Source organism: Mesoplodon bidens, assembly GCF_964165515.1.
Source record: "Mesoplodon bidens genome assembly, chromosome: 5".
Taxonomy (NCBI): Eukaryota; Metazoa; Chordata; class Mammalia; order Artiodactyla; family Ziphiidae; genus Mesoplodon; species Mesoplodon bidens.
The window spans coordinates 52,711,573-52,718,062 of record NC_138161.1 but is presented as its reverse complement, the minus strand read 5'-3'; the positions used below and the strand labels follow the sequence as shown (position 1 = coordinate 52,718,062).

The 6,490-nt window shown below is 47.4% G+C and overlaps 1 pseudogene across 1 annotated transcript; it reads right to left on the bottom strand.

The window, feature by feature from the left end:
* Nucleotides 1-665: 665 nt before the first annotated feature.
* LOC308617914 (calcium-binding mitochondrial carrier protein SCaMC-2-like) lies at nt 666-2,277 on the bottom strand (annotated as a pseudogene). Its single transcript has one exon. The product of its transcript is annotated as a calcium-binding mitochondrial carrier protein SCaMC-2-like (transcript).
* Nucleotides 2,278-6,490: the final 4,213 nt, after the last annotated feature.

The window sequence follows — 6,490 nt, the reverse complement described above, 5'->3', positions numbered from 1 at the left end:
ATGCCAGCGGGGAGGGAGAGGGAGTCAGTTCTGAGCTGGTGCCAGTCCTGACAGAGGCTGGGGCCAGCTCAGAGCCCCAAGAGGCCCCCAGCAGCAGGCAGCAGAGGCCCTCTGGGTCCCAGGACCCATGAAGCCACGCGCCAGGACGCCAGGCAGCCTTGCCCTCATCATGCACACAGGGATCCAGGTTGCTGTCTGCAGGGCAGCTCAGGAGCCAGACTCCTCCCTCTTCCCTGCCAGTGGCTGCACTGCCAGTTGGGAAGTCAGGCTTAGGTAGGGTAGAATTACCCTTCCCCATGGACTGAGTGGAGAGGAACAGCGTGGAGAGCGGGCTGCGGGCCCTCCTCCTACCATTTAAAACAGCAGCAAGGAAGGAAGCAAGGTGGGCCTGAAGGCGCCCTGCGCCAATGGTCTGGCTGCGAGGTCGCAATGGAAGAACTAAGCCAGCTTCCCAGCCCAGCTATTTGGCAGGCACCGTAGGAAACGTCCTGTCCCCACACCTGCGAGCCTGTGTTCTGCTGAGCCCTGGACCCTGAGGAACACCCACAGGTCTTCCCTGGGATGGACACGAGGGTCAGCCAGCGTCAGCAGGACAAACACTGTGGGCCTGCTGGCTCTGCCCCCAACCCTTGAAGGTGCATCCTATAGGGTTTTCACAGCTTGGCTTAAGTCAGCTCAGTGTTGGCACATTCACAGAATGAGATGGCTACACACCCCGGGGCTGCAGGCCCAGAATCAACGAGTCCGCGGGCAGGCTGGCCTCCCTCCCGTTGCCGCGACTGCACGCCTAGGGTGATCTTCAGGTTCTCGTACACCATGTAGTTGATGCTCACGGCCGGAATCACCTTCCTGAAGTTGGGGGCCAGCCCCCAGTACAGGTCAAAGGCCCCCTCGGTCCGCAGGATCTGTTTGAAGAGGCTGCACGTGGTCACCTCTGGAGAGCCCTCAATGGAGGCTTGGGCCTGCATCTGGGTCCTGACTAGAGCCAGTGGGTAGCTGGCCAGCTGTCCACAGGCGCTGGACACGGTGCCACAGGCCAGGAGCACAAACACGCTGGGGTGTGCGCTGTTCACTGCATAGCTCTGCAGCCAGGCATTCTTGAGCATGTCGTAGACGGCCAGGTCTATCCCAGCGTAGGGGATGATCCCCAGCATGTTGGGAACATAGCCTTTGTAGAAGGCGGCCATGCCCTCTCTGGCTAGGATCCTCCTGGCACAGTCCAGCATGCCCAAGTACTGGCCTGTCTTATGCAGGGCCATGCGGGTCTTCAAGACCCCCATCAGGTAGATGCTGCTCTGGGCGATGACCCCTGCCGAGGACCCTGCCACAAGCCTCTCGCGAATCTTCAGAGTCTCTTGGTCACTCCCAATGAGACGCTTGATCTGCGTCATAGGCCATGAACTTGATGGCCGACTCGGGGGCAATTTTGAGGACATTGATGCCGTTGCTGCGCCAGAGTGATTTGGCCCCCTCCTGCTCGAATCATCTGGGTGAAGCCACCCATGATGCACATGTTGTTCCTGCGGGAGGCGTGGACCTGCATGAGCACCTTGAGTCTGTCCAGCGGGGCCGTGCAGGTTCTCAATACGGCCCCTGCCTCACCGCCAGCCACCAGGTGTCTCCACCACATCCCTGTCTGCCTCTCCTCCACTGTGAACTCATCGGGGACCGTCAGATTCTCACCCATATCAAAGATCGTGGAATGCTTCCAGTACAGAATGATCTCAGGGATGTTTTCCACGGGATGCAGGACGCGATAGTCTCGCCACTCGTTCCAGTCGAAGTTCATTGTACCACTCTTGTCCACGCTCTTGAGGATTTTTTCTGCCTGCTGTTCAGATATCTTGACTCCCAGGTCCCGCAGGGACTGCATGATCTCCTGCGCGTCGATCCGTCCAACATTCTTCTTGTCCAAACTCTTGAATACTAGCCTCAGTTTCTTCTCGTGATCTTGGAAATAATGGGCAAACTCTTCAAAGTCTAGCTGCCCATTGAGGTCTTTGTTGCCAGCTTGTACAATTTTCCGGAGCTCGCCCTCTGTGCAGTGCAGTCCCAGGAGCCGAAGTCCCACGGCCAGGTCGTTGACACACAGGCGGCCTTCGCGGTTGACTTGAGAGTCTGGAAAAGGCTCCAAAGACGCAGCCGGTGGTCCGAGCCCCCGCAGACGGCGCCGCCGCAAGGGTCCACGGACGCCGGTGATGAGGCGGACAGCTAGGTGGTGCCTGCAGCGTCCGGCGGCAGGGATGCCACGCAGCGGCACAACACACTGCTCACCATCGTGCGCGAGGCAGGGGTGACGGGCCGGCGGGGAGAGCGTGGAAGACACGCAGGTGCCCTCAGTCCAGTAGCGTGGACTCCAGGTGCCGGCAAGCCGGCGGGATGGACAGCTTCCGGGTGCTCAGTCATTTAAATGTCTTATCTTTCATCTGTCTCCAATACATTCCCCTATGTAGGGTAATTAAATCACACTATTTTGACCACTCCATAACTGTGCTGTACCTATGGCAAAAACTTCATTCTAGATACCTTATTCATTAGACCTTCTCTTTTGATTCTGTCCAATATTAGTTCCACTTTTTAATTAAATTTCATGCTAAATGACTCTCTTTATTGGTTAGCTGAGAATAACAAAAACATGATGTATCATACAATTTTGAAAGTTAATACTTAAAACATCTGGAAATGCTTTTTTTTTTTTTTGATTCAAGAGAATCTAAAACCACATTAGGAAACTTTCTTTTGTCTTCTACATCTAATGATGTAGAAGAACAGTGAGAGGCATGGGTGATGGATCCTCTTGGAAGAAATCAATTACTGTCTCATCCACTCTTTCCCTGTGGGAATTCAATGAATGTCAGTACAATTCCAGTTGGCACAGAACCTTGCAAAATGTTTCCCTTTTCTTGCTAACATTTGAAAACGTTTCAAGTAAAAGAAGGCACTAACCCTGATGTTTGTGTAATTTCTTTCTTCTTGCCTTTCGTTCACTGGATCACAGAAGCAATGCAAATTTCACTGGATTAATATGATTCAGTGATTATACTCTGAAATGTTTAATTTACCCTTATTGTAAGAATTTGAGAAATATTGAAATTTTCTTTTCTTTTCTAAGCTGATTTGAAATCCAATAAGATAACTCTGAAGTAAACTTAACATTTTTAATTTGTGTGAAAAATTTGTCTCTTGCTGATGGGGTTGGTGACAAAAGAGAAATGACAAACTAATGTCTCTTATTCTTTAAATATTGTATCAGCCAGCAACTGTCTTCCTCAAGCTCGGCCATAGGCTAAAGCTGTAATGTTAAAATCATAAATATCCTGTTTGGGGCACAAAATATCCTAAAACAGTAGTGGGGAGGGGCATTAACTGTTCTTTTACCCTGCACAACAATTTGGTGTAGGTCCAACTCAAGCAAGCTATCACCTACTCTCCCTGGCCAAAATTATCTGTTCACTCTGAAGAAATTATGCTCCTCAAAGACCGTGAAGCTTCCCACTGAACTTCATGTGATGTTTAAAACCAGTACAAGTGGTGGTAAAAAACTAAAAGAACTTTACATGTTAGATAGATGAATTAGTAAAGGAGATTTCTAATGCAAACAGAAGTACTATGAGCAGGTAAGCTGGAGACTAGCTACATTGCTAATAAAGTCATACAAACTCAATTGAAATAAAGAGAGTGTTCTAGGTCACCAGTTTGCAACCTTTGGAGAACAGATCAATATTTTTAAGGCACCTTTTAAGAAACACTCATCTTAAAAGATTCCTGGAGTGTAGGGGGAAACTTCCATGGTTACAAATGTTGGAGAAACTCTGCACATAATACATCTTCTTTTGCAGATTTGTAATGTATATCAAACACATTAAAACACCAGTCTCCAAATGGAGTACATCAATATCATAGGGTGCACAAGATAATTCAATAGGAGGTAGGAAGGAAACTTGAGAACATTTTTTTAATATTTATTTTTATAATATTTCTATTTCATTTTATTTTTGTGTGTTCTATAATGTACATAACATTATCACAACAGTGAATTATTCAATTTACATGTGAATACATACACTTCTATTGAGAATAATGCTCAATTGTTACTGACGTATGAAGAAAAAATTTGCACACTTCATTAATCTTAGAACTTCTGTAGTAAAACATTACTTTGAATTTATATCATATAGGCGACTTTATGTGTATGTATGTGTCACTGATTATGATCCAATGAAACACACTTTGTGAATCACGGTTTTAGTAGCCAGAAGCTTTATTTTTTCCAGACAGGATGCTTCCATTTACTATATCTGCTAACAGGGGAATGACAATGCCCTGGATTTTAGTGTGTTTTGCAAATTCAATTATTCTTGGAAAGTCTTTATCAGAAAGGACATAACTAAAGGAAAAATATCAAGAAATAGAATTTTGGGGCTTCCCTGGTGGCATAGTGGTTAAGAATCCACCTGCCAATGCAGGGGACACAGGTTCGATCCCTGGACCAGGAAGATCCCACATGCCATGGAGCAACTAAGCCCCTGTGCCACAACTACTGAGCCTGTGCTCTAGAGCCCGAGAGCCACAACTACTGAGCCTGTGTGCCACAACTACTGAAGCCCATGTGCCTAGAGCCTGTGCTCCACAACAGGAGAAGCCACCACAGTGAGAAGCTCACACACCACAACGAAGAGTAGCCCCCACTCGCCACAACTAGAGAGAGACTGCACACAGCAATGGAGACCCAATGCAGCCTAAAATAAATAAATTTAAAAAAAGAAAAGGAGTAGATTTTTTACCTTACTTGCAAGCTAACAAGTTAGTCTACCACATATTAATGGATGCTGTTAAAAGATATGCGATTCCTGGGTCAGAGGTGAATGATGGCCTGACTGGTAGCCATAGTGTCAGCATTTTGGAGTAGGGGTAGGGGCAGTTCTCTAAGATCCAGGTCCCACAGGTAGACACGAGGAAGGCTAGATAACAGCTGCACACATCATGAGCTGCTTTCAGGAGGGGAATCCTGAGATTCGGTAGTCTGGGTCTTTCATAATGGGCAAAAACATGCTTCCACTTTGCTTTGGATAAATACAATATCTCTGTCTTTCAAGGCTGTTCACTATCCAGACATCCTTGAAAAAACGGTCTTGAATTAAAGGCAATCAGTGCCTCTGCTTGCAAGATATGCAGAAACATGCAAAATTCACGGAGAAATGTCTCCCAATTACGCTGTGCTAATGGATTTGGCTTTACAAAGCCAACATACCTGCACCTAGCCAATGATCTCTTTCAAATCCTTCCAAACAGGATCATCTTCATGGATACACAACCAGTGCAAACACACAAAGCCCCATGCTCAGAAACCACACACAGAACTCTGGCTTAATGGCCTGTGATTGCTTCTCATTATTGTCTTGAAACTCTTAATAATGTTATCTTAGATCTTATGTTTGGTAAATGAAGTCCTATGAGACAATGGAGCAGTTGGCAGGCCCTTGGAGTCTTGGTTTATGCATAATCCTGTCTCTTGCCACCTCCTTGCCTCCTGGGAATGGGTTCTATGCCATCTACTCTCCCTGACACCACATACCCTTGCCCAGCCTCCCCATCCAGGAAGGATGTTACTCTCTCCCTGGGGCAGCGACTAGGTTGTGTTACTTGGGAGAGGCCTTTGTTTGCTGTTGTCCTTCTCCCCACACAAAGGCCTTGGATGGGTTGCGGTGGCAGCCATCTCACCCTAGGCTGACAGTTACACATGCATCCAGGGGGTGGGCAGGCTCAGACTAGGTATGGGTGGGAGAAAGCCCCTAGCCCACCGTTGATCCAGTGCATCCTGAGTACTGAGGATGCATCCATGCATGCACAGGGGTTTAAAGACCCTGGATACTGCCTGTTCACCATGGTTGGGGCGGCAGGCCTATGGGAAGAGGTGGTGCCTGGCTCGACTCTTCCAGATCACCACCACCCCTTCCCCACCCCCGCCCCTTCAGGTTGCAATACATCAGTCTAGCAGCAGGCAGGAAAAGTTGCCCAGCACATATGTCCTGAGCCACAAGCAGGGACCCCTAGGCACAAATAAGTGTTTGAACTGGCCCCATGTGTATACCAGTTCCCAAGGGAGCACTCCCCCCTGCTGACTCCATGCCTGGCAGGGCATCTTTTCTGCCTTCCAACCTTCCTGAATCTAGTTTTCATTGTCTTTTCTAGTCATTTTGAGGCACCCTCCAGGGATTAACTCTGGAATACAAATTGTATAATTTCAGTAATTCTTTAAATGAGTTAGTGCCTTTATATTTCCAGTTAAAACTGGCATTGTACAATATAAAAAGAAATGCTTAAATTAAGTGCTAGTAATTTAATATTTTAATTTTTCTTTACTTACAGTGGCATTATATGACAAAGAAAATACATAATGGCAAGCTAAGAGAAAGACAGCAGAAGAAAGGAAAAGATTATATCGAGTACTTTTAGTGCTTTTTTTCCTGCTTTTGCAACAAAGGTCCTT